Below are 26,646 nucleotides of genomic sequence, written 5' to 3' on the forward strand. Positions count from 1 at the left end.
TTCCTACACCGGGAATCGAACCCGGGCCGCCTGGGTGAAAGCCAGGAATCCTAACCACTAGACCATGTAGGACTATGGTGCAAGAGAAATATTTTGCACTTATATATGTATACGTAAGCGTTATGACGTGCCAATTAAAGCACGTTTATGTAACTTAAACTTCTGTGAGCTTTATTACTTGAAACTTTTGTGCTATATCTTTATATTTCAAACTATTTGTATGTTAAGTTTTTAAAAATTTTAAGTACTCATAGCAATCAAAATGTTCTTTTTTATAAACAGTAAGTTATTTATTATATGTTGTTAACTTAACTTAGTTTAGTTTTGTAAATTATTGAAACATAAACTTATAAAAAGTTTTGACAAAATTTTTCGTTTAAAAAATTAAAAAAATCATTCCTAACAATATATGTATACATATATGTTTTAAAGTCTTACTAAAGCGCATTGCAGTTTATTTGTATAAATACTTATACACTTTACTTTATACTTTTCAAGAAAATAAATGTTAAGTCCCTCTTACTTTTAATAAAATATTTACAACCTTTCTGTTTATAAACTGAGTGATTATTCGAAAAGATTATCATAAAGCTTTTTTTTTATCTGTTCAAACTACATTTAGAAAAAGTTTTATAATATTTAAGCTTTTTCTACTTTTAAAGTCGCTTAAACATTTTAAATTCTAACTCAACAACTTTTAAATTTTATTTCAGTCTCTTAAAACTTACAGTTAATGGTGAACATATTTCAAACTTAGTAAAACTTAACTTGATAAAATAAACAAATGTAATTTACAAATAACTAAAACTTACTTAAGTAACTTATGCTACAAAAAATTATTTTTGTTATTTTTTGCCTATATTCTTACCACACACATTAGCACCAGAGAGTATTATTGTTTTCTTGTTACTCTTATGTTGTTCAGTTGCTTCTTTAGTGAGTTTATTTGATTGCTTTTCTTAGAATAAACTTTGTTAGCACAGTTTTTACTTGTATTATATATATTTAGCAGTACATAATAACTAATCACTCTGATACTTATACATACTTAGTTTTTAAGATAGTTGTTACTAAGGTGTTCTGGACTCTAACTTAAATAAGATATATAGTATTAAAAAGTTTACAACTCCTTATATTTAGCATTTAATTTATATTTAATTAGTAAAAGTAATCTCCTAACTCAGACCTTGGGGATTGTAATGCATAAAGCACAACCATTGTAACATAAATCATAAAAAAGCACAACTACATAACGTTGAAAAAATATATACGTTAAGAAACAAAACAACTATGTTAAATAAATCACTATATAAAGTAAAGTGATTTTAACATGAACAAAAGATAAGTACATTTTAAGTAGGGAAAAGGCATGCCTCGACCCGGGATTGAACCAGGGACCTTCATATCGTCAGTCTGACGCTCTCCCGACTGAGCTATCGAGGTATCATGTATGACTCAATTAAATCCCTTTAATTTTACCAAATCATGCTGGACTAAATTAAGTCATGTTTGATTTTACTATATAGTTTATGGAACGGTAAAAAAAGCGCTCAAAAATATTTAATCAAAGGACCTAGTGTACGAAAAAACCTTTTGGTTTTTATTACACTTTGAATATCTTAAATCATATTTAATTTTACTAAATCATTTTTTATTAACTAAATCATGTTTGACTTTGCAAAATTAAAAATGAATTAAGTAATTATAAGTTATTAAAAACTTTATTAAACTTGTTCAGACAAATATAAGTTCTTAAAAGTTATGTATAATTAAAACAATGAGCTGATTTTTTTCTAATAAGATCTGCAATAAGCTGTGTATTAAAAGTAAGGTCTTGTTTTATTACTAATGATTAGTATTTTTTACATATTAAACAAAAAAAATAAACAAGTAAAATAATAAAGAGTGTTGTGCTCTCATTTATTTTAGCTAAATTGTTAAAAAAAATCAAATAAGATAAAAGTATATATTGTAATTATTATTTAAATGTGTAGGAGCCGGGCATAGTTCTGGTACCTCTCGCATGCTAAGCGAGCGCTCTACAATCTGAGCCAGACCCCCATGTGATTACAAGCGATTCGTAGCGTTTTAACGTTTCCATTATTACGTCACAAAACTGTTGTGACATATGCGTTTGTGACATACTAACTCTTTAGAGTATGTTTATAATTTAAATTGTATTTTAAAATTTCTAGTTTTCATTGTGTGGAATTCTTTAAAAAAAACTACTCTGTAATACGTCATAACAGTTTGTGATCTGCACGCGTGGGTTCAAACCCATCTCCGTATTTTTCTTTGAAATTAATTCCAAAAAGTCGTATTATACTTTGAAGGTTTAGTGTAAATTTATTTACTAATACTTTGATACATTTATATAGTTTTATTTGTATTTGTTTATTACGAAAATAAATCTTACTTTACTTTTTGTTTATAAAGTCAGTTACTGTTTTATTTAAATTTAAATTTTTTTTAAACCGTTTAAAAATATGACTTGTTAATTGTAATTTATGTAAATTTTAACACTGCAACATTTATTTATTAACTTATAAACATTTATTAGTTCATTTTTTATAAAAAAAATTCAAAAGTGTAAACAATTTCAATTTTATTGTAAACACTATTTCCTACATTTTATGGTAGCTTTTATTAAATTTGATATTTTTAATCTAAGTTAAAAGTAATACTTGTTTTACATAAGTTTAGAATGTATCTATAAAATATTTATTTTACAATTTTAAAATTTTTATTTAATTTTTGTTTAGTTATAAAAGCATATAAAACATATTTATCTGTTTACAAATAAAATTGTGCAAAAACTTAGATTTAAGAACTATGATAGGTTACAATTACAATTTAAACCAGATGTAAACAAGCTAATTTAGTTTTATATTATTCTCGGTGTTTACAAGCTTCTTTAAGAAAAATTGTAAAGGTATGCATTTATTATTTAAGTATATAGAAAAAACAATCATGGTTACTATAACAACCTTCGTCAGCTCAGTTGGTACGCATTAAAAACTATTATAAAAGTCTACTTACAAAATATTGTTTGTAAATTGGTATTTAGAAATTTTTAAGCTTTAAAGACTTCAATTGGTACGCATATTTTAACTTAACAGTAAAAGCGCATAAGGCCATACTAGTGAGTTGATAAAAGCAATCAAAAAATTTTCAACTTTAGAAGCATACTTATGTTAAAATATGCCGTGTTGATGTACTTAATAAACAAATCAACTGTTAAGTGCACAAGTGCTTCAAACACTAACGTTTATAAACACAAATTTGTGCATTATTCCAGCGCCTTCGATAGCTCAGTTGGTAGAGCGGTGGACTGTAGCCAGTTGTTAGAAATCCATAGGTCGCTGGTTCGACTCCGGCTCGAAGGACTATTTTAGTTTCATCAAACTTTATGTTTTTCGTGATTAATATAAATAATGTTTTATTTGACATTTTTTATTTTTTAAATGAACAAATTTAACTATTTCTTGAAATATCATTTTATAAAGAAGTATTTTACTAAAAAAACATGTTATAATTTAAATAGTTTGTTAACAACTAAATTTCTAGATAAATATACAAAACATCAAATATTTAAACACAATAATAATTAGTAGTTTAAATTTTTTTTTTCAAAACAGGCAAACTCCTTGTTTTATATTAGTTTTTTCTTTAACGAAATAAATTTTTAGTGATAAAACTTACATTACTGTTAAAAATTATTAATGAAATATTTAAAGGCAGTATTATAAAAATAATTCATTTAATTGTTGTCATCTTTTATTTTCAAAAAACAAATATCTAGAAGACTTTATTGAAATAATTGTTATACTTTTAAGTTAGTTCTATTGTTAATATTGAAACTTGCACCATTTATATATTAATGGTAACCAACAAAAGCCGATTGATCTATCATTGTTTTATGATTACAAAAACAAAAAGGCAATGCTAAGAATAACAAATAACCTTGATACTTAATTTTAAATGTAAAAATTCTGCCGCTTAAGTTCGAACTTTTTGATTAAGTAAAAAGTTTGTGTAGAAAGTGTAACTTATTCTTAAGAAATACTTGTTCCTTTAAATAAGTGTTAAGAAGTTTAGTTTTAAACATGTTTGGTTAAAATATATAAAAACTAATACGAATTAGTACAAAGTTAATAAACACACCAAGCAAGTTATTCAAATGCATTAAACAAAACATGATTTTCTTAATCATGTACAACACAGTTGAAACATTAATAAAAATTATTTCAAAAAAGCCGGACTAAGTTTTAGTTGTTAAAAGAAAATAAAAAACAGTGAAACTGTGATTTATTTAGATTCAAAAACACTTAAACTAGGATCACATTTTAGTTTATATAAAGTTATCATAGAAAAGTATTTATGGCATAGTTTACAATTAGAGGTGATATAATAAGACCAGGAAGAAAAACTAAAATCATGATTTTCAATAATTTCTAAACCAAATCAAAAGTCATTTAAAAACTTAATAGACTACAGAGACTCTGGTTTATATATTAAATAACTAGTAATTTAGATTTATCTTTAGTATGAAGGACAATAATTTAGATAAATTTGCACTTTTTTGGCTGTGTTTAAAGTACGAGCTCAAAAAGCATACAATTATAATTTGTTCTCTGGTTTATAGTTTGAAAAATTAAGCTGTAAGTAATGAAAAATAAACAAAACTGTTATACTGGTTATTATTGTTGTATAAAACAACTCGTTATCTTCAATAAAAAACCAAAATAATAAATTTTAAGTTTTTAGGGGAAACTCGTTAAAAAATTTAAAAAAGTAAATTATAAAATTTTCCTTTTTTTGTTGAAAAGAAATTTAAAAAAAATCTTTTTTAAATAATTCAGTCTCTCGGATGTGATAAGAAATAATAAAACAAACTAAATTAAGACAATATTCAATCAAATAAGCAAAAGTGCATTGTCCGGGGTCGAACCCGGGCCTCCCGCGTGGCAGGCGAGAATTCTACCACTGAACCAACAATGCTTGTTGCATAGTATATAAACCAAGTGATTATCAAATGCAGCGTATCTGCATTTGCTTATCAAAAGTAGCAACTGTTGTGATGATATAAACATTTAAGTGTTCATTTAGCTTTGATTTTATGCGACTTGAATATTAGTGCATTTTAGTATTTACTTTTTTTTAACTATTTTATTAGCGGCTAAATATTTAGTTTTTGTTCATTTTTAAATTATAACCATTTTTAAATAGAATATTTATTTTAAAAATGTTATTTCATCTTTATTATAGTAAAACAATTCATGTACAAACTAGAAAATTTTGATAGTAACACTAACCAAAATTTGTATATCACAATTTAAAACTAGCTTATTTATTTATAAAACTAATTTACCATTTTATTTTCGTTTATTTAAATAATAACAGACATTATTTGGTTGAAAACTGAAACAAATTTACAGTTGCAACTACTTAAACTTAGTATAAAAAAGTTGAGAAATTTTGTAAAAATATCAAAATTTACTTAAATTTTGTTAAAACCAAGTTTTCACTTTGATATCTAACTTTGTCAAACATTTTAGAAGCCGGTTGTTAAAAAAACAAAACTAAAAATTAATAATGTTTTTAGACGTGTCAATTTAGACAATTAAAATGTTTGCATTCAAACATACCATAAGCAGTAAGTAAAATTTGTGAATAAAACATTAATAGGTATATCCTTTTTTTACGTTTGTGTAAGCACGATGATGACCAATAAAACCAGGAAACTATTTCTTTCTTATTAAATGTATTTATTTGGAAAGGTCCTTAATTATATTCTATTTGTAGTGTACGACTCGATAACAGAAACGTTTTTTCGTGCACCAGGTCCTAGGACCAAACACTTTTGGTATTTTATTTTTGTCGTTCAGTAAACTATTCTACAAATTGCTCAAGACTATACTTGGATAAAAATATTTAGCCTAGTTTAATCTTCTGATCCCATTAAAAATCGTAAGGTTATGGTAGTTGAAATTGTATAATAAAAAATAGTTGATAGAGTCCTTTCATAAGTACGATTAATCTTTAGTTATCATTTAATTCATACAAAGCTATTTTATTAGATTATAAATTAAATAGTGGCTATGAGAATGAGAATTTTATTTATACTTTACTAAATTAAGAAAATTTAAGCCATAGCTTTAAAATTAACATAACTTAATGAAATTAGTAACTTTTGTAGCTAATGAGAATTTGGTATTTATATTTGAAAAAAAAATTCAACAAGTATTTGTTTATGATTCATCTGAAATGTAGTATATAATAATTATTCTTGATAGCGTAAGCTATTAAGGTATTCTTTTTCACCTAAAGAAAGCTGTAGGAAAATATTTAATTTTTGATTAGACTATTAACACCATTCATCGTTAGTTCTATATTATAAACAATTTTTTTAAAAACCATAGTAGCTAAAACTTAAATATGACGTCAAGAAATTCACTAATTAGTTTTAAACAATAGCTAACGAACAACGTAAATTAAAATTCAACGACCGACAAGCAAAACGTCTCTATAAGTTTGCAGTTTACTAAACCACGTGATTATTTTCAACGAGCGTCAAAGCTATCGAACAAAAACACGTTTGAAATTTGCAGCGAAATATTATAGCACATTCTGTCGAGCTAAGGGCAAAAAAAATAACGCTTGAACTAACATATGCTAGCATTCCAGTGAGCTACAGATTTACTTGCCTTGATATTTGGGTTTATATACAGTAATTTTTCGATGGTGTAACGGTTAGCATTGGTGCCTTCCAAGGACTAGTTCCGGGTTCGACTCCTGGTCCACGCACTTTTGTATTTTTGGTGCAGTAGTGAAATATTTTGCATGTAAGAATGGAATGATGTAAATGTTTTAAGTAGAAATGAATAATTTCAAACTAATTTTAGCAAGCTTTATGAAACTTTAATAAAAATAGTAGAATGACTACAGATGTAAATATACAATTTTTAACTGTACTTTATTTTGAAATTATAAAGTTTGAATCAAGTAGTAAGCAAATAATTCAGTATTTATTTTCATGACTAGATACAAGATATTGAAAAAAAAAATTCGAGTAGCTAGTTATTTGTTGGAATGTACTAATACTCTTGTTTTTAATTTTTACATAACTATATTTTTTTCATGGTTTAGTAGTCAAGTCAAAAATCAAAAGTCAAACTCACCTACATAATTATGTACTACCATTTAAAGTTAACTAGTAGTTATATTTACTAGAAAATATCGTTAAAAAACAGGTCATAAATTGTACCTATTTTCTTTTTAATATACATTCATAAATATTGTTCTGTTGACCCTGCTTAAACAATATGTTGTTTTAGATTCTGTTTGATATTAAAAAAAATAATAAAAAACACAAAATCAGCTGTAATAAAACAATGTTATTATCAAAAGATAGTTCATTCACCAAAAAACCAAAAGAAACCACGCCCAACGTGGGGCTGTAACCCACGACCGTTGGGTTAGGAGTGCAACGCTCTACCGACCGAGCTAGCCGGGCGCTTGCAGTAAAGTCTTGTTACAGCTACTTATTTGATAAATTTTAATTCAAACTCTCATTGATTTCTTTTATTGTGTATTACCACTTAACAATTGTTATCAATTTATTTATAAATAATGCTTTTGAAGTTACGTTAAACTTATACTTTTTTTAAATTTATGTAAGTAGTTGTTATATAGTTTCCTAAAAATAAAATTCATTTTTATTCACACATACTGGTCTACTAATTAAAATATATTTTATAGATACATTATTATGCATAAATAACGGTATTAAATTTTAGTCATGAAGTTTAGTATATGAATTGTTTTTCTTTTTTATATACTTTTATATTGATAAGTTTTATTGGTAGTGTCATATTCTTTATAACTTTATTTTCCTAATATATTTATAAACATAACCAACTTATTTCTTGAAGCTTTGTATATAGCTAACAAGTATGTGAACGGGTCAAATATGCACGAAGACACTTTTGCAAGATTTTAATTAATTTTAATACTAAGATTTTAATTTTAATCCAATAAAACTTTTATAGTCAAAAACAAGTTGCTTGTTTATTTAGAACTTCACATTTTTCTAACATTTTTTATTTTTAGAATTGTTTTTGTAACGTTCAATTCATATGATATATAGTGAAATTATAAAAACTGTAATATTTTATAGCTAGAGTGAATAACACAAAAAATAAATTAATAATTTATGATTAAGAAAAATTCAAGCAAAAAAAATTAAAGCAGCTAAAATTGTTTACTAAATAAATAGTTTAATGACGATTAAAAATAACAATTAATCATAATAATTAATTCATTTGATAAAAAAATATATGGCCAGTACGGGGATCGAAACGCGATATTAGCACGACGCTCTAACCAACTGAGCTAACCGGCCACTCATGTAGACTATATTTTGTACGTATATAAAACATTGTGGTTTATAGTGATGTTGTTTTTAGTGACTTCCAAGAATGTATAATTCAAATTGTTTACTACACCAACTTATCTTTGGTTCATGTTTTATATAATACTGATATATTCTATGTATAACATACGATTTTTGAGTTTCAACTTTTTTAAGAAAAGTAAAATAATACTTTAAAATTCAATTTATACCTTAGAACTTAAGGCTCTTTTGATGTAATTATAAAATTTGAACGTTCGCTCAAAATATAACTCAGCGTAAGCCAAATACTTTTAACTAAAACAGAAAAAAAAAACTTTCTTTTCAAATCTTAAGCTTATTTGTTTTAATCTGTTTGTTTAAATTTAAATTTGTTTAAATTAATGATTGTAATATTAACATTATGTTCACAGTTAAATTTTTCAGATGCTATATGGTTACTTATTCAAACATAGTATAAGTATCGAAAACTAGTTGTCAACATCGGAAAATCAGTATATCGCCAGGTTAGTTTATGTTAAGGTTAGTAAAATGTAAGCTACTTAATAATAATATAATTTTAAAACATAGACAAAAAAACAAACTTACAATTAGCATGCTTGTAAAATTTGTGAACAACAAGAAAAAACAACTCTTGTAAATAAAACACTAGGTTAAATACTGCTTTTACTGTTTAAAATTCAATTGTTGTATTGTGACGTAATTATTACTTAGGCATATAAAATCTTATAGCTCTATTAATTTGAAGTTTTTAAATTAGTTACTTTTGTTGGTTTTAATATTTGCTTGTACAAGTTGAAATAGTGGGGAATAGGTCAAAATTACACGAAGACAAAATTGCACGAGGGCACAAAACTGCACGAAGATACTTTTGCACCAAGGGTCAATTTTAGACGTAGGGTCATTTTTGCACGAGATTAAAATAAAACAAAAGAAAACTATAAGATAATTTGATATAATAACAAAAAGGATAGTAAAATAATTTAAATTCAAAAAAAAAAAATTCAATCCGTGCAAAAATTTCTTCGTGCAAAAGTGACCCTTCGTTCAAAAGTGTCTTAGTGCAAGTTTATTACGTGCAATTTTATCTTCACGTGCAAAAGTGTCTTCGTGCAATTTTCTACGCTCGTTTAAACTTGAAAGCTACACTACATAGAAAATAGTGAAGTATTTATCAAATTTTCTTAAGTTTAAAAATAAAGCACTTTAAAATGAAAACATGAACGTATTAACTCGTGCCCTTCATTTAATCAAGTTCCCCCATAAGCGTTCGCTATTTCCATCATCTCATCAGTACAAGTCATCAGATTCTCTGCGGATTCCTTATTTCTCCGATGTGATGTAAAATTTTACAGTTAATAATGTAATCAGTATTTTTGTTTTTAAACTTTCAAATATATTTCGACAGTTCACCGCTTTCCTTGTGGACTTTAAAGTTTCTAATATGGCTATACCACCTTGTTTTAAAAGCCCCCCAGTGCTTCCTACGTGTTGCTGTATTTAATATTTTGTGGTAACCGTAGCTTTATAAATTACGTTTTTATTGAGGCATTTGTTTTTGAGTGGGCATAGGTTTTTGTTTCTGCAATTGCAAAGTGATTTTTCTGTGCTAGTGCTTTCAGTTTTTTCTATATTATTTGAAGCCTTTTTGAAACTTTCGTGAATTAACATTTTTATATTACTCATGCAACAATACGACAACTTTCAATTAGAAATAAAAACTAACTTTAAAGTTAATTGAATTAAAAAATACTAACCCGTGCCTTCTAGCAGTATGTCTGTTATGTTTGTATTTAAATAATTGTTTGAAGCTTAGTTTAGCAGAACTTAGTTTTGAAACAATTTTTTTTATTTTTGATTTTTTTGAACTCAGTATAAGCCAAGTTTATGAGCACTAAAAGCTTAATTAAATTTTTCAAAGTTTAAACACTTTATCAACTGAATACTTACAAAAAAAAGTACTATTATTAAAAGGTAATAGTAGTAGTACTACTACAATCCTTAATCTAAAGATTACTAACAATGTTGTATTACCAGTAATTTATAACAGCCTAAATACTAAAAGAAAAATTTGAAAAGTTTTTTTCTATTTTGCAACATTAGTTGTAATAAATACGTCACAAAATTTGATTTATTACGTCACAATGTAAAACAGTTTTATTTATAAACACAACAATTTCATTTACCGACGTGAGCCTGGCTAGCTCAGTCGGTAGAGCGTTGAATTTTTAATCCAACGGTCAGGTGTTCAAGTCCCCTGTTAGGCTCCTTTTTGACTAAGTTTATAGGAAATGATCCAATTTTATCATCATGTTTGCCTAAGCATTGTTTGTTTTTTAAATAAATCATTTTTCTTCTACTTACGAAGTATATATTTTATTGAACATATTTACGAGTGAGTTTATATTGATATAATTTTATTGGAACTTATTGTTGGATATAAGAATTAAATAGCAAAACTAAAACATAACTAAATAACATTTAAATAACAATTTTTTTTAAAGTTTAGTATTTTGTAACTATAAACTATATATACTTAAAAAAACTTATATACTTAGTTTCTTAATATAATTTGTTTTGTATTGAAAACTACTTAACTATATAAGCTAAAAAAGTATGTATAGAAGGCTATAGGTTTTTCGGTTGTGACTGACTGATGAGTCCTAATAAGGACGAATCCGTTTTCAGTTTACCGAAAGCATATGGTGTGATGATCTTTGAAAGCTTATGAACATATTCAATAGTACAAAGTAAAAAATGCTGTACAATACAATTGTGTTGTTTAAGTTAAAAATTTGACTTTAAATATACTTAGCAAATTATTAGCCTAAATGAAACTTATATTGATATATAGAAGTAGTTGCTACAAGATTGGTTTTAATTTAAATTAAATTAGCTGAAGGTCTACCCTTAGAAATAGTTAAAACTAGATTTATATGTTTCAACATTTGAATCTCACTTAGCTATAAATATACATTTTTTCGTTTTTAACAATATTGTTTCAAAAAATATAGAAGTTTTACTATTATGCTGACAACTAGGAAATGAAAAAAATGTTTAAATAATTTGAAAGGTTTTTAAATTTTCAATCATATAGTATTTTTAAGAGTGCAAACTTTGTTAGAATAAACGTTCACTGTTTAATTAATTTAGAATTTTGGTATTAGTGTAAAATATATACTTATGAGCTTTGATAAAATATTTCAACTTTTTACTAGCTAGCAAAACATAAATGTACAACTATGTGACAAAACAAGTTATTTAATTAATTGAAAGTTGTTGTAAACATCAAATAGTACTCAAACTAGTATTAATTTTAATCAAAAGAAGACTTAGTTTATAAAACTTGAAACTTTATTTATATTACAATCAGTAAAACTTTTTAGTTTAACTTTTAGGACAAGCTTACAAGTTTAAAGTGACTATTGAGTTTTAGTTATTTATTTATTGTCATACTTTGTTTAGTTGTAGTATAGTGATATGTTAAATTATTACTTATCCACGACTTAAATCAGTTTATAAATTTAAATAACAAATTTTCATTACCTAGAAAATTTTATTATATATTTAGCAGTTTATTTCTACAGTTAGTTTTATCATTTATAAACACCTCAATTTATTTTCTCAGTCATCATTTAATCAAAACATACTTAGATTTAAAAATATTAATTTTAATAAAGTCATAAACTTAATATTCTTTGGTCACACGTATGGATACATACAAATAAAAACAAAAGCAATTACAAAATAAAATGCACGACTTGAAATAAACATTTTTTACAAATAAACATCAAGTTTATAGCCATAAGCGTTAAACCACGTGAGAGTTTACCGCTTAAACTAGCAGATAAACTGTGTATAATTCTGCTAGCGAGAGAAAACGCGTTGAAAATTTGCAACGCATTATTATAGATCATTTTGTCGAGCTAACGGCAAAAAAATTAACGCTTGAACGCACATATGCTAGCATTTGACTGCAGTACAGAACTAGCTGCATTTTCATTTGAGATTATATACAGTAATTTCTCCATTTCAATACAAGCATCGATGGTGTAACGGTTAGCTTTGGTGCCTTCCAAGCACTAGTTACGTTTTCGACTTCCGGTGGACATGTATTTAACATAATATAATCTTAATTAGATAAAACAGTAAGTAAGGATCAACGAAAAAAAAAAAGTGTTTTAAGTAGTGATGTACCGGACTCACTATCCGGGTCCGGGTCCGGCCGGATATTGCCATTTTTGTCTGATATCCGGATCCGGCCGGATTTTAATTTGAAAAAATAGTCCGGATCCGGGTCCGGCCGGATTCTAATTTGAAAAAAAAGTCCGGGTCTGGTTCCGGCCGGATTCTAATTTGAAAAAAAAGTCCGGATCCGGGTCCGGCCGGATCCTAACAGAGATCCGGCCGGACCCGGATCTAGTTAGTAAAAAAGAGCATACTGAAAAGTATTTTTTCAAAAACAAACCCTGTGAAAATTAATAAGATTCATTTTCGTCAGTTAAAATTAAACACCTACCGTGATTGGCTCATTTTGTACACGTGACTAATTTACATTTGTTTACATTTAAACTATAAATACACATTTCATGAAATGCAACTCTTTACATATGTTGTAAAATTGAAAACTTTAGAATGAATACTTGCATTATTTATTGTTTAAAGTCGAGCTTAGAGAATATTTAGAGTTAATACGGTTGAATGAGAATCATATGACGAAATGTTTCAAACTAAATACTGATGCAACAAAACATCAGAACATGACAGGCAGTTTATATGTAAGCAGTTAGTTAGTTTGGTGTGTAGCTTGAAGCAACAAAATATCTTGAACGTTTTTGTGAATGCTTATTGTAAGTAGTGGTGTTTTGTCTTAAAAGTGAATATTTCAACAGGTGTTTAATTGTTTAAATATTTAAGCCAGGTTTATAGTTTAATAGTTTATAAATAATTTCACAGTTTCTTGTTTACTAAAAGTTTTATTTAATTTTTAGTTTTTGTTTTAAGTCTTTTGATATAGATTTAAATAGCTTCCAGTTTTTAAAGTGTTACCAAAGTAATTAATAATTTTGTATATGCTAGTATTTCTTGTTGTGTTTTATATAAAAAATTCATCACTCAAAACTGTCGTGTCTGATTATAGAAAGTAGTCTCAGTTAGAATTTAGTATTTGTTAGATATTAATTAAATAAGGTAGGATTTAATTATGATGGGTAGTACTAATAAGTTAAGTGTACCACAATCAGTCCACAACTTTACTACCAAATTGTCAACTTTTGCTAGCTGTTCTACTGATTATTAGATTAAAGTAATTTTTCAGTTTTTAAAAACCTCATTCTGACTCAGGCTTGTTTATACTCACTCTAGCTAGTTTTATTGACTTAAACAGTGGCAACCCTGCTAGTTTGAAAATTTTTGGGAATTTTAGAAAATCTTTTACTGCCTCAGGCTAGTTTAATTTTTTTATAAAAACTCAGGCTAGTTTTCTTTTAGATTTTGAATGAGTTTGAGCTGATCCAGTTTTCAATACTTTGTAATTTCCTAGTGTATTTTGTTCATGAATTTGATTTCAGATTTTTAATTGTAAATAACATCTAAACTTGTAAACCTTGTGGCTAGCTGTTATACTTATTATTAGATTAAAGTTCTTGTTTTCAGTTTTTAAAAACCTCATTCTGACTCAGGCTAGTTTATTCTAGTGATGTACCGGACTCACTATCCAGGTCCGGCCGGATATTGCCATTTTTGTCTGATATCCGGATCCGGCCGGATTCTAATTTGAAAAAAAAGTCCGGATCCGGTTCCGGCCGGACTCTAATTTGAAAAAAAAGTCCGGGTCCGGTTCCGGCCGGATTCTAATTCGAAAAGAAAGTCCGGATCCGGGTCCGGCCGGATTCTAGTTTGAAAAAAAAGTCCGGATCCGGGTCCGGCCGGACCCGAAATTGTGGGTCCGGTACATCACTAGTTTTAAGTAGTGTTCGATAGTTTAGTTGTTAAACTCATTAAAAAATAAGTTATAAATCAATAAACCTAAAACATACACAAAAGCGTGATTGTTTTTATTTAAGTATTATAAACTGAATTAAAATTACTATATCTAAAAAGTGTATTTATTCAGTTTGTAAAATCAAAAACTTCAAGATAATCTACAGAACTCTATTTGAATTCTAATTGAGATAAAAAAAAATATTTTTGAGTAAGATCTACAGTTTTGAAATCCGCTTTTCGGTGAAATATTGTAATTGTTTTTCTTTAAAATAATAAATTATTAATTATAAAGATTTTAAATCTATACATTTTTTTTTTTAATTTAACTGTATACTATCAATTTTTTGTCGATTGTTGCATAGTTTGTAACTGCAATACGTTTTTTGCAGCAAAACAGTTTGAAAATCTGTTTTACGATAAAACTGAGTAGCTTTAATTTTTTTAATAAATTCTAAAACTTTAAAATTTAAATATTTTTTGAATCGTTTCTTGTCATAAATCAATTTTAACCAAGTATTCAATAATTAAAAAAATTTACTCACTTGATGTTATGTTTCTATTAATTAACTTTAATTGTTTTTGTTTATAATTGAGTTCTAAAGTTAAGCTAACAAATATTTAAGTAAATAAAATGAAAAAAGTATAGTTTTTTTTATACAGTTTGTCGACGTTTGTATATATAATATAATGCTAATTATAACTTACACAATCGTACGTTTTTGTATTTAGGTTGCAATTTTTTTTTACTCCTGCTGAAAATAACAAAATAATTTAATCTACTTACTAGAAAATAAATTATTGGACAGCAAAAGATGTTATCAAACTATTAGTAATAATTTGTACTAAAAATTTACTTTAATAAAATCAAAAAGGTGTCTAGTTTGGGCTATCTTAAATATATCTTAAAGTTCTAACTAATTCTTTAAAATGTGCTACTTATAAGTATATAAGTAAATTAAAGATTGATAAGTTATTTACTTAAACTTGAGAACACTTCTCTAAACATGATTATAAGTAAGATAAATATTTTAAGTTTTTTAAGTTTAAGTTGGTTACATAAGACACTTAAAATGTAAAAAGGTTACTTTTTAAGTTAAAGAGTATTGCTAAGTTTCCAATTTTAGCGTATAGTAATCAAACGTTAATTTTAACTTTGGACGTCATGCGTTTAAAATCACTTTTAAACGTAAACTCTATTTTGAATGTAAAGTATACTTTGAACAGAAAACTAGTTTTGTGTTATTTTATCACCAATCATATATAAACTAAAACTTACTTGCAACTTTATTTTGTTATACAAATTGCTATGATCACATATAAATTAAAATTTATTTTTAACATTGTACATACGTTCAAATGGTTTTATTTAATTGTAAGAAAAACTTTTTATTGGCTCTCCAAATATTTTTTTTAAGTTGATGTGACTTTTGTTTTATTTTTAATTGCAAAGAAAATGATTTAGTTTTTCGAATATTGAAAAACTAAGCATTCATGTTTTAATTAAAGTTTTGAAAAAGTAAACAAATTAGTCAGTGATTAATATTTACTTATTAAAAATTCATTATAATGCTAGTACAGTTTACCAAAAAAATTGCTAGTTTCATCAATTTAAATCTACTTGTTATAATTCAAAAAAGCTACGTATAATGTAGTATATAATTCAAATACTCAGTTTATCGTCGGCTACTGGGTTGGCCGAGTGGTTAAGGCGTTGGACTTAAGTTCCAATGGACGATTGTCCGCGTGGGTTCGAACCCCACATCCAGTATTATTTACGTGTAGTATTATTATTTTTCTTTTTATAACTGTAAGTTTTGAACTAAAAAAAGATTTGGATTAAAAGCTTTATAAATATTATTTATTTAACTTAAGTGTTTACAATTTACTTTATAAGTTCATAGTTTTAGAAGCTTGTAGTTTTTATGTTTAGTTGAGAAAGTTTTTAAGTTTTTATCCTATTTTACGCATCATAACGTGTTTTATGCTATTAACTTACTATAAAGACGTTTCTAATGTAAACTAAAAAAGTTTAAGCTCGTTTTCTTTTGACTGTTACCTTAAGTTATAGTAGTGATTTTAATTAACGTTTTAAAAACTAAAACACCATATTTAGAGGGTTGAATACGTATGAAAGTTTAAAAAAAAAACTTTTTTAATCATAGATAATTTTTATAGTATATTTAGTTTATAATGCATGGAATAACTTGAGTGATTTTACAAAAAACTAAGCGTAGTAATACATAATTAAACTAAATGTAGTTTAAACAATAGATAAGTTTAAAAAATAAATAGAGTATAAATAAAATAATTTTTGCTAATTGAATCTACGGATTTCTACATTTGTTGATAAATAGTTTTATTACATCTTGCTCTAATTATTTGTTATTTAACCTACATTGGGCCGACAGGCTACAAAGTTTTACTTATATGAACGCGATAGTTGGATACCACGTAACCGACTGCGTGGCCTAATGGATAAGGCGTCTGACTCCTAATCAGAAGATTACGGGTTCGTGTCCCGGCTTTTATTCTTATTACAACTGCGTTAGAGGTAATTCGTTGGCTTGGAAATTCTTAAAAATACTTTTAAAAAAGGGAAAAAATTCAGATAAATTTATTATTTTTTTTTTTAATCGTTTTTAGATCATATAAAACTTTAAGTTATTTGCTTTAGTTATTGATAAACTTTAAAATTAAAAACATTTCAGATAGAAACTATACCTTTTTACGTATAGTTCAAAGTATATTTAATGTGTATATTATGTTAGATACTTGTGTTTTTATAAATTGTTTATTATTTTTAATATATATATTTTTTAAATATTTATTGTTGTGAAGTTTAATATTCTCAATTTAGATAGAGATTTTCGTTTTAGAATTTAAACTTTGACTGAAAACTTTTTCATTTTTTTCATTTGTAGGTTATTATAATTTTGATAAAGTTAGGTATGCAACTCGATAACCGAGAGGTCTCTTTTCGTATCTAGGTCCATGAACCAAAAAAAATTGAGCAATTTTTCGTTTTTGTTCAATAAACCACTTATTAAAAACAATCGGAAAATATTTTACATTTGCATGAACAACATTAGAAAAAATTCAAAAATATAACCAGAAATACTTAAAAATAAAAGCAATGAAGAAAAAAAGACAGTTTGCAAACAAAAAATGCAAGTTTAAAAAAAATTATGAGTAAATGATAATGGTTAAAAATAAATCATAAAAAGTGCCGCCAGAGAGGATTGAACTCTCGACCGCTGGTTTACAAGACCAGCGCTCTGCCACTGAGCTATGGCGGCTGCGAGTGGATTTACTTTTTAGTATTATAGAAAATACAGTTTTATTACGTCACAATGTATATGATTTATTTTTCTCATCTTGCAGACAAACCTTTAAGTTTTGTAGCAACATTTTTGTATAATTTTAGCAATTTATTTAGAAGGCTGCTAATTGAAGTTTTCTTGACCTATTTCATCGAAACTAACAAATAATCTTGATAAATTTTTATTATTCACATTATAACACAGACAAAGTGCTTAAATAATTAATTTAAATTTTTATTTGTTGCTGATAAGTTTAAATATTAAAACAAAATTTATTTGTCCTGTCAACATTAGTGTAAGAAAACACCGTATATTTGTCATTTAACTGTTAATTTTGTATGCAAAACTTAAGTTTCAATGCTTTTAAATGTAAAACATTTTTATTTTGCTGAACTAAAAAGGTGTGTTGTACTATATTTGAAAGAAATTACTCTAAACACAACTGTATAATCTCATGTTTTATTGTAATTGACATATTGATATTAATTTTTCAAAGTAATTGGTATTTAGGTTTGCATTTATGATAGTCTAAAAAACAATTTTCCAATCTGATTTTATATTAAGAAGAGTTATGTAATTTTTCTATAGTTGTAAAAAATAAATACTTATTAAATTTATCAAAAAAGAATTTTTTTCAAAACTACTAAATTTTAAAAAATGGTAAGTGTACTGAGTTAATCAAAAAATGCTCGAAAACTTCATACTAAAGCATTAAGATTTGTTTTAAATTTAGCAACTGAATACATCCGTGTAATTAAATAACGCACATGTGAAGCGAGAAAACTTTAATTTATAAATAGTAAAAGTATTAGTACTACATGTCTTCGTGGCGCAATCGGTTAGCGCGTTCGACTGTTAATCGAAAGGTTGGTGGTTCGAGCCCACCCGAGGACGACTTTTGTAATAAACTTTTAATAAAGTGTGTTTTCCTTTACTTTTGATATTAAGACTTTTTATTTTATTAATACTTAGCATTAAAGCTGTTTTCTTTTAATTTTCTTAAACTTTGTGCTTAAAATAGTAAAACATAAGTCACTATTTTAAATTGTCTAATTTGTTTAAGTATTACTGTCTTCTTTTTTAAAATTCTATACTGCTCAAAACAGTTTAAGTATATATTTTTTGCGTTCACATAAGTCCAATTAGTCACGTATTAATTAATGAACCGCTATATTAAAGTTCTTAATGAAATATGTTAACGAAAGCATCCGCAACTTTTATAATTAAGTTCACAAGTTTTCATTATAAGGTAGAAAATATTAAAGAAATTAATTTTAAACTTAGGCTATTTCAACATATTAAAAAATGTTCCCATACCGGGAATCGAACCCGGGCCGCGTGGGTGAGAGCCACGAATCCTAACCACTAGGACTAGATCACCTGGGAGTACGTCTCCACACAACTTTTCACGTTTATAATCCTTTTTTTTTTTGCATGCAGAGTGTTTTAAGTGAATTGTTTTCTACGATACTATGAACTGAAAAAAGTAAGCTTTAATTAAAACATTTTAGCAAAGATTATTTTTATTTAAATGGCTTCTAAAGAACTTTTGTTTAATATAATTAAACTTTTCTCAAATACATCAAGATAAAGTTTTTGAAGTTCTAACCACTTTCACTGTCTAATACATATTTAATGTGTAAAAGTTTTTATTTCATTATTACTCTATTATGCTCAATAATTGAAATACTGTATTTGTGTTTTGAATTGTCTTAAACTATGTGTATTACTTAATTTTTCTGAAACATTTAAACTTGCTTTTCAAATAATGTTTGTTTGCATAGTAACGTTTTATTTTATTTAGCTAGAGTAAAACATATATTACTAATCTACTTTAAAAAATCACTCTCTTCAACTAGAAAACTATTTAAACTAAAACATGATCTACCTTTATTCAATTCGAAAAAATATAACATATTACTGTTGATTACATTTAAACTTTAGTGCATATATTAGTAATCAAAACTACTAAATCATGTATGTGGTAAACCTTTATGCTCTTTGTTATTATTTTAAGCTAACTTATGTATGTTATTTATGAACAAGCGTTTTAAAGATACAAAAATATTTTCTATAACAAAATATGTTAAAGCAAATATAATATAAGGAGTTAAAGTGAAGCAAAGTTTTAATCTAAAACTATTTTTTAAGACAAGAGCATTTTATTACTTATAAAACTATAATAAATTGAAATCTTTTGAATAAGTCTCATAACTATGTAAATAAATATTATTATTATAATTTTTTCTTATGTTGACCAAATTTATTATATATATATATTCGTATAAACTAATAATAATAAAATTTTATATTGCAGTAACAAAAATTGCTGTAACCAGGATTCGAACCTGGGTTGTCACGGCCACAACGTGAAGTACTAACCACTATACGATTACAGCGAGAAGGTAGCAGAGGATGGTTTCGATCCATCGACCTCTGGGTTATGGGCCCAGCACGCTTCCGCTGCGCCACTCTGCTGTTTGTAACTGCTGCATATAGCGTATCTATACTTGAAGATTTGCTCTAAGCTTAATGCTTACTTATATACTTTTGTTGATGCAATTAAACTTACTTAAAATTTACTCATTTGCCTTGCTATTTAAACTTTAATTTGAACTTATGTTGTAAAACTGTTTGAGCTTAAATTTTTTGTTTGTTATAAAGCTTTTTAAGCTTTATATTTATTATTTTTATGGTAAAATTCAAAATAACTTAAATTGCAACATGTTATGACCAAAAGCTATTTTAGTTTTATATATTTATCAGTTTCCTAAACTGAAGTTGATTTTTAACTATCTAATATCATACATCTATATATTATTTTATTTTTATTCTTGTTTTTTACTCTTTGAAAACAGCCAAAATATATTTCAGCTTACGTTATACAAAAAAAAATTAATCTTAAATAAAACTTTAACTTTTTTTAATGAAACTGAGAGGTTTTTATAATTTTAAACAGCAGTAAACATCATAAAAATTAATGTTGTTACTAAATGATAAATAAGCTTTTAACTTTGCTAATCAACTGAACTAATTCAAGTGTTGTAAACTTTTTGTTAGTTTTAATTCATACAAATAAATGTTTTCATGTATATGTTATAATAAGTACTGATTGCAAAGTACTATTAAGGGTTAAAAAACTTATAATTATGTGCTTAAAAAAAGGATAATTACAACTTTTATACCATAATTGAGTTTAAACTTTTAGCTTTATCTTACTGTATTAGCCTAATACACATTTAAACTTGTAATTTCAGTAAACTAAATTAACTTTTTTCTAAGTTTTGAAAACAACATTAGCATTTTGTCAGTTAATTTACTTGATTACTAAAATAAATTGCAACTATCTATAACTTTAGTAACTAAGTTACAACTTTAAACATTAACCACTAAAGCTTATTTCTAGTTTGTATATTTTAAAATATCTTTTCAATGTTAGAAATTTTTTGATTAATAAGTTAAAACTATCTAAATCTAAACCATAAAAAACTATATTGAAAAATTTTTAGGCCTAAAACAAGATCTTTATAAAATGGAAGTTGTATTCACTAATTAAAAAAAGATAAAGTAGTTATCATTTGAAATAGTCCATTAAAAACAAAAGCAAAAGTGCGTCGACCGGGAGTCGAACCCGGAACTAGTGCTTGGAAGGCACCAATGCTAACCGTTACACCATCGACGCTTGTAGAGTCGTTGAATAAAAAGTTTATAAACGCAAGCGTAACTATTAGTAAACTGAACATGCAAAAGTATTGTTTTGTATTTATCTTTTGAATTGGTCTATTTAAACAGTGTTTTAAAACTTAGCTAATTTGTTGCCTTTTTATTTACCTAATTTTCATAACAACTATTAGATTTTTTTAAGCAGTTAAGGTTACTACATACTGAAATGTAAACCAGCTACATAAGATAAAAACTTAAACAGCTGAAATGTGTTTTATATAGAAATTTTTATAAATTAAACTTTAACACAATAAGCGTACATTTAACTTAGTTTAATAAATTTCAAAACTAACTTTTTTTAATTTTAAAATACAATTTACAAATTTAAGCTTTAGCATTTATATTTAATACATAATCAGTAAGTAAATTTCATAATAATACAGTAAAAGCAGATTTTAATTTGCTAGTTAACCTTTTCTGTTACTTTATATTCTTGAGTTTAATTACAAAGTTTAAAAAAAAAATAATATTTAATTTTCTATTTTTAATCTTGCGAATAAAAACGGAGTTTTTTGTAAAAATAAATACATTTTCTAGGATTTCTAAAAACTTTTTTCTAAAATCTTAAAACAATATTGTTTATTTATTAGGAGTTAATTTCTTTCTGATGAAAAAAAAAATATTTTTATATAAAATAGACAACATTTTGAAAGTATGGGGCAATTGGAAGTAATTGGTGAAAGCGACGCTCTATTTACCTAATTATCATGGGCAACCCGTGGTCTCCAATACCTGTATTGAGACATTAGAGACCACGAGTTGCCTGAGCTTTAGGAATATTCTAATAGGAATCAGACGCCTAATCCGTTAAAAAACGGAGCGAGAAAATAATTGAATTTAATTACTAATCAACTTTTTAACGAGTTTAAAATCTTGACAATGTCAATTGCAATAATGTTTTATTTTGCGAAGTTTTACTTATATAAAAGTGAGAAACATTGTATTTTCTTAAAGCAAGTCTACAATTGTATTACAAGTGTGTATTAGTGGTTTATTGAGTTTTATTTAAAGAGGTGCTTGATGTAAGGAATGTTTTGCTAAAAAACTAATTTATTTGCGGCTATTTGTACTTATACTTTTATCTATGCATTTTTAGTGCTTAGGTGCACAATTTTATTTGCGAAAGAGCATTATGTTTATACTTGTAAGTTCACAATATATGTTGCAACTAAGATAAGTCGCATAGAGGCGCAAAATTCGATCTTTTAAGTCAAGTGCATAATGATTTTTTGAAGATGTTGCTTCTAACGTAGGTCGTCAGGGAATGCAGTATTTTAGTTCAAAATTGCAACCTATTAAGTCGCCAAAAGAGCGCAAGTATTATTTTTTTTAAGCATAAAAATGTAAAATAAAAACCGCATTAGAATTTAGAATTACAACAGCAGAAAAGTTGTTTTCGCTAACGTCTGAGTTTTAGTTTATAAAACAAACTTTCCTCTGTATTTACATCTACTAGTTTATTGAATTGATGTGCTGAATTATTGATCTAAAATGTAGATTGTATTTTTTAAATCAGAATATTGCTGAAGTTTAAAAAAACATGTTTATATGAGTTTTTATCTTTCTAGTCGTAAAATGGCAAGTCATTTTCTAATTTTTATTACTCGTTTCAAGTTCTAGTACTCAACTGTATTTAAGTTTTTCCTTTCGAAAGAAATCAAAAATAAATTCCCTTTAATTTTGGCAGTCGTATTTTGTTAAAAAAGTTGCTGTTTTTGCATCTTTGTGAACGTTGTTTGATACAAACAACTATTTTTTGTTTATTAAGCACATCTAACACCTTGCTACTGATAAAAATGAGTATGTTGTTTATAAGTACGACGATGGACAATAGAAGGTATAAACATTACGTGTTTCACTTTATTTTATGAAGTCACAATCAAAAAATCCTACGGTTAAAACTGCTTTTGGTCATAACATGTTGCAATTTAAGTTATTTTGAATTTTACCATAAAAATAATAAATATAAAGCTTAAAAAGCTTTATAACAAACAAAAAATTTAAGCTCAAACAGTTTTACAACATAAGTTCAAATTAAAGTTTAAATAGCAAGGCAAATGAGTAAATTTTAAGTAAGTTTAATTGCATCAACAAAAGTATATAAGTAAGCATTAAGCTTAGAGCAAATCTTCAAGTATAGATACGCTATATGCAGCAGTTACAAACAGCAGAGTGGCGCAGCGGAAGCGTGCTGGGCCCATAACCCAGAGGTCGATGGATCGAAACCATCCTCTGCTACCTTCTCGCTGTAATCGTATAGTGGTTAGTACTTCACGTTGTGGCCGTGACAACCCAGGTTCGAATCCTGGTTACAGCAATTTTTGTTACTGCAATATAAAATTTTATTATTATTAGTTTATACGAATATATATATATAATAAATTTGGTCAACATAAGAAAAAATTATAATAATAATATTTATTTACATAGTTATGAGACTTATTCAAAAGATTTCAATTTATTATAGTTTTATAAGTAATAAAATGCTCTTGTCTTAAAAAATAGTTTTAGATTAAAACTTTGCTTCACTTTAACTCCTTATATTATATTTGCTTTAACATATTTTGTTATAGAAAATATTTTTGTATCTTTAAAACGCTTGTTCATAAATAACATACATAAGTTAGCTTAAAATAATAACAAAGAGCATAAAGGTTTACCACATACATGATTTAGTAGTTTTGATTACTAATATATGCACTAAAGTTTAAATGTAATCAACAGTAATATGTTATATTTTTTCGAATTGTATAAAGGTAGATCATGTTTTAGTTTAAATAGTTTTCTAGTTGAAGAGAGTGATTTTTTAAAGTAGATTAGTAATATATGTTTTACTCTAGCTAAATAAAATAAAACGTTACTATGCAAACAAACATTATTTGAAAAGCAAGTTTAAATGTTTCAGAAAAATTAAGTAATACACATAGTTTAAGACAATTCAAAACACAAATACAGTATTTCAATTATTGAGCATAATAGAGTAATAATGAAATAAAAACTTTTACACATTAAATATGTATTAGACAGTGAAAGTGGTTAGAACTTCAAAAACTTTATCTTGATGTATTTGAGAAAAGTTTAATTATATTAAACAAAAGTTCTTTAGAAGCCATTTAAATAAAAATAATCTTTGCTAAAATGTTTTAATTAAAGCTTACTTTTTTCAGTTCATAGTATCGTATAAAACAATTCACTTAAAACACTCTGCATGCAAAAAAAAAAAGGATTATAAACGTGAAAAGTTGTGTGGAGACGTACTCCCAGGTGATCTAGTCCTAGTGGTTAGGATTCGTGGCTCTCACCCACGCGGCCCGGGTTCGATTCCCGGTATGGGAACATTTTTTAATATGTTGAAATAGCCTAAGTTTAAAATTAATTTCTTTAATATTTTCTACCTTATAATGAAAACTTGTAAACTTAATTATAAAAGTTGCGGATGCTTTCGTTAACATACTTCATTAAGAACTTTAATATAGCGGTTCATTAATTAATACGTGACTAATTGGACTTATGTGAACGCAAAAAATATATACTTAAACTGTTTTGAGCAGTATAGAATTTTAAAAAAGAAGACAGTAATACTTAAACAAATTAGACAATTTAAAATTGTGACTTATGTTTTACTATTTTAAGCACAAAGTTTAAGAAAATTAAAAAAAAAACGGCTTTAATGCTAAGTATTAATAAAATAAAAAGTCTTAATATCAAAAGTAAAGGAAAACACACTTTATTAAAAGATTATAACAAAAGTCGTCCTAGGGTGGGCTCGAACCACCAACCTTTCGATTAACAGTCGAACGCGCTAACCGATTGCGCCACGAAGACTTGTAATACTGACACTTTCACTATTTATAAACTAAAGTTTTCTCGCTTCACATGTGCGTTATTTAATTACAAGTATGTATTCAGTTGCTAAATTTAAAACAAATCTTAATGCTTTAGTATGAAGTTTTCGAGCATTTTTTGATTAACTCAGTACACTTACCATTTTTTAAATTTAGTAGTTTTGAAAAAATTTCTTTTTTGATAAATTTAATAAGTATTTATTTTTTACAACTATAGAAAAATTACATAACTCTTCTTAATATAAAATAAGATTGGAAAATAGTTTTTTAGACTATCATAAATGCAAACCTAAATACCAATTACTTTGAAAAATTAATATCAATATGTCAATTACAATAAAACATGAGATTATACAGTTGTGTTTAGAGTAATTTCTTTCAAATATAGTACAACACACCTTTTTAGTTCAGCAAAATAAAAATGTTTTACATTTAAAAGCATTGAAACTTAAGTTTTGCATACAAAATTAACAGTTAAATGACAAATATACGGTGTTTTCTTACACTAATGTTGACAGGACAAATAAATTTTGTTTTAATATTTAAACTTATCAGCAACAAATAAAAATTTAAATTAATTATTTAAGCACTTTGTCTGTGTTATAATGTGAATAATAAAAATTTATCAAGATTATTTGTTAGTTTCGATGAAATAGGTCAAGAAAACTTCAATTAGCAGCCTTCTAAATAAATTGCTAAAATCATACAAAAATGTTGCTACAAAACTTAAAGGTTTGTCTGCAAGATGAGAAAAATAAATCATATACATTGTGACGTAATAAAACTGTATTTTCTATAATACTAAAAAGTAAATCCACTCGCAGCCGCCATAGCTCAGTGGCAGAGCGCTGGTCTTGTAAACCAGCGGTCGAGAGTTCAATCCTCTCTGGCGGCACTTTTTATGATTTATTTTTAACCATTATCATTTACTCATAATTTTTTTTAAACTTGCATTTTTTGTTTGCAAACTGTCTTTTTTTCTTCATTGCTTTTATTTTTAAGTATTTCTGGTTATATTTTTGAATTTTTTCTAATGTTGTTCATGCAAATGTAAAATATTTTCCGATAGTTTTTAATAAGTGGTTTATTGAACAAAAACGAAAAATTGCTCAAATTTTTTTGGTTCATGGACCTAGATACGAAAAAAGACCTCTCGGTCATCGAGTTGCATACCTAACTTTATCAAAATTATAATAACCTACAAATGAAAAAAATTAAAAAATTTTCAGTCAAAGTTTAAATTCTAAAACGAAAATCTCTATCTAAATTGAGAATATTAAACTTCACAACAATAAATATTTAAAAAATATATATATTAAAAATAATAAACAATTTATAAAAACACAAGTATCTAACATAA

At 26.2% G+C, this 26,646-nt stretch overlaps 14 non-coding genes across 14 annotated transcripts; 7 read left to right on the forward strand and 7 right to left on the reverse strand.

Moving 5' to 3' along the window:
• Trnae-uuc (transfer RNA glutamic acid (anticodon UUC)) lies at positions 1–72 on the reverse strand. The gene has a single exon. It is a non-coding gene; the product is annotated as a tRNA-Glu (tRNA).
• A 1,298-nt stretch (positions 73–1,370) lies between these two features.
• On the reverse strand, positions 1,371–1,443 carry Trnav-gac (transfer RNA valine (anticodon GAC)). The gene has a single exon. It is a non-coding gene; the product is annotated as a tRNA-Val (tRNA).
• A 1,857-nt stretch (positions 1,444–3,300) lies between these two features.
• Positions 3,301–3,386, forward strand: Trnay-gua (transfer RNA tyrosine (anticodon GUA)). Its single transcript is given in 2 exon segments — positions 3,301–3,337; positions 3,351–3,386. It is a non-coding gene; the product is annotated as a tRNA-Tyr (tRNA).
• Positions 3,387–16,083: 12,697 nt separating this feature from the next.
• On the forward strand, positions 16,084–16,166 carry Trnal-uaa (transfer RNA leucine (anticodon UAA)). The gene has a single exon. It is a non-coding gene; the product is annotated as a tRNA-Leu (tRNA).
• Positions 16,167–17,622: 1,456 nt separating this feature from the next.
• Trnat-ugu (transfer RNA threonine (anticodon UGU)) lies at positions 17,623–17,694 on the reverse strand. The gene has a single exon. It is a non-coding gene; the product is annotated as a tRNA-Thr (tRNA).
• Positions 17,695–18,538: 844 nt separating this feature from the next.
• On the forward strand, positions 18,539–18,612 carry Trnan-guu (transfer RNA asparagine (anticodon GUU)). The gene has a single exon. It is a non-coding gene; the product is annotated as a tRNA-Asn (tRNA).
• Positions 18,613–19,026: 414 nt separating this feature from the next.
• Positions 19,027–19,104, reverse strand: Trnae-cuc (transfer RNA glutamic acid (anticodon CUC)). Its single transcript has one exon. It is a non-coding gene; the product is annotated as a tRNA-Glu (tRNA).
• A 941-nt stretch (positions 19,105–20,045) lies between these two features.
• Positions 20,046–20,117, reverse strand: Trnah-gug (transfer RNA histidin (anticodon GUG)). Its single transcript has one exon. It is a non-coding gene; the product is annotated as a tRNA-His (tRNA).
• A 7-nt stretch (positions 20,118–20,124) lies between these two features.
• Positions 20,125–20,196, reverse strand: Trnam-cau (transfer RNA methionine (anticodon CAU)). The gene has a single exon. It is a non-coding gene; the product is annotated as a tRNA-Met (tRNA).
• A 1,132-nt stretch (positions 20,197–21,328) lies between these two features.
• Positions 21,329–21,400, reverse strand: Trnag-ucc (transfer RNA glycine (anticodon UCC)). The gene has a single exon. It is a non-coding gene; the product is annotated as a tRNA-Gly (tRNA).
• Positions 21,401–23,607: 2,207 nt separating this feature from the next.
• On the forward strand, positions 23,608–23,679 carry Trnam-cau (transfer RNA methionine (anticodon CAU)). The gene has a single exon. It is a non-coding gene; the product is annotated as a tRNA-Met (tRNA).
• A 7-nt stretch (positions 23,680–23,686) lies between these two features.
• Trnah-gug (transfer RNA histidin (anticodon GUG)) lies at positions 23,687–23,758 on the forward strand. The gene has a single exon. It is a non-coding gene; the product is annotated as a tRNA-His (tRNA).
• A 941-nt stretch (positions 23,759–24,699) lies between these two features.
• On the forward strand, positions 24,700–24,777 carry Trnae-cuc (transfer RNA glutamic acid (anticodon CUC)). Its single transcript has one exon. It is a non-coding gene; the product is annotated as a tRNA-Glu (tRNA).
• A 1,332-nt stretch (positions 24,778–26,109) lies between these two features.
• Trnat-ugu (transfer RNA threonine (anticodon UGU)) lies at positions 26,110–26,181 on the forward strand. The gene has a single exon. It is a non-coding gene; the product is annotated as a tRNA-Thr (tRNA).
• The last annotated feature ends 465 nt before the right edge of the window (positions 26,182–26,646 follow it).

The sequence above is a fragment of the Thalia democratica genome, chromosome 2 (genome assembly GCF_965202585.1).
Source record: "Thalia democratica chromosome 2, ktThaDemo2.hap1.1, whole genome shotgun sequence".
Lineage (NCBI taxonomy): Eukaryota > Metazoa > Chordata > Thaliacea > Salpida > Salpidae > Thalia > Thalia democratica.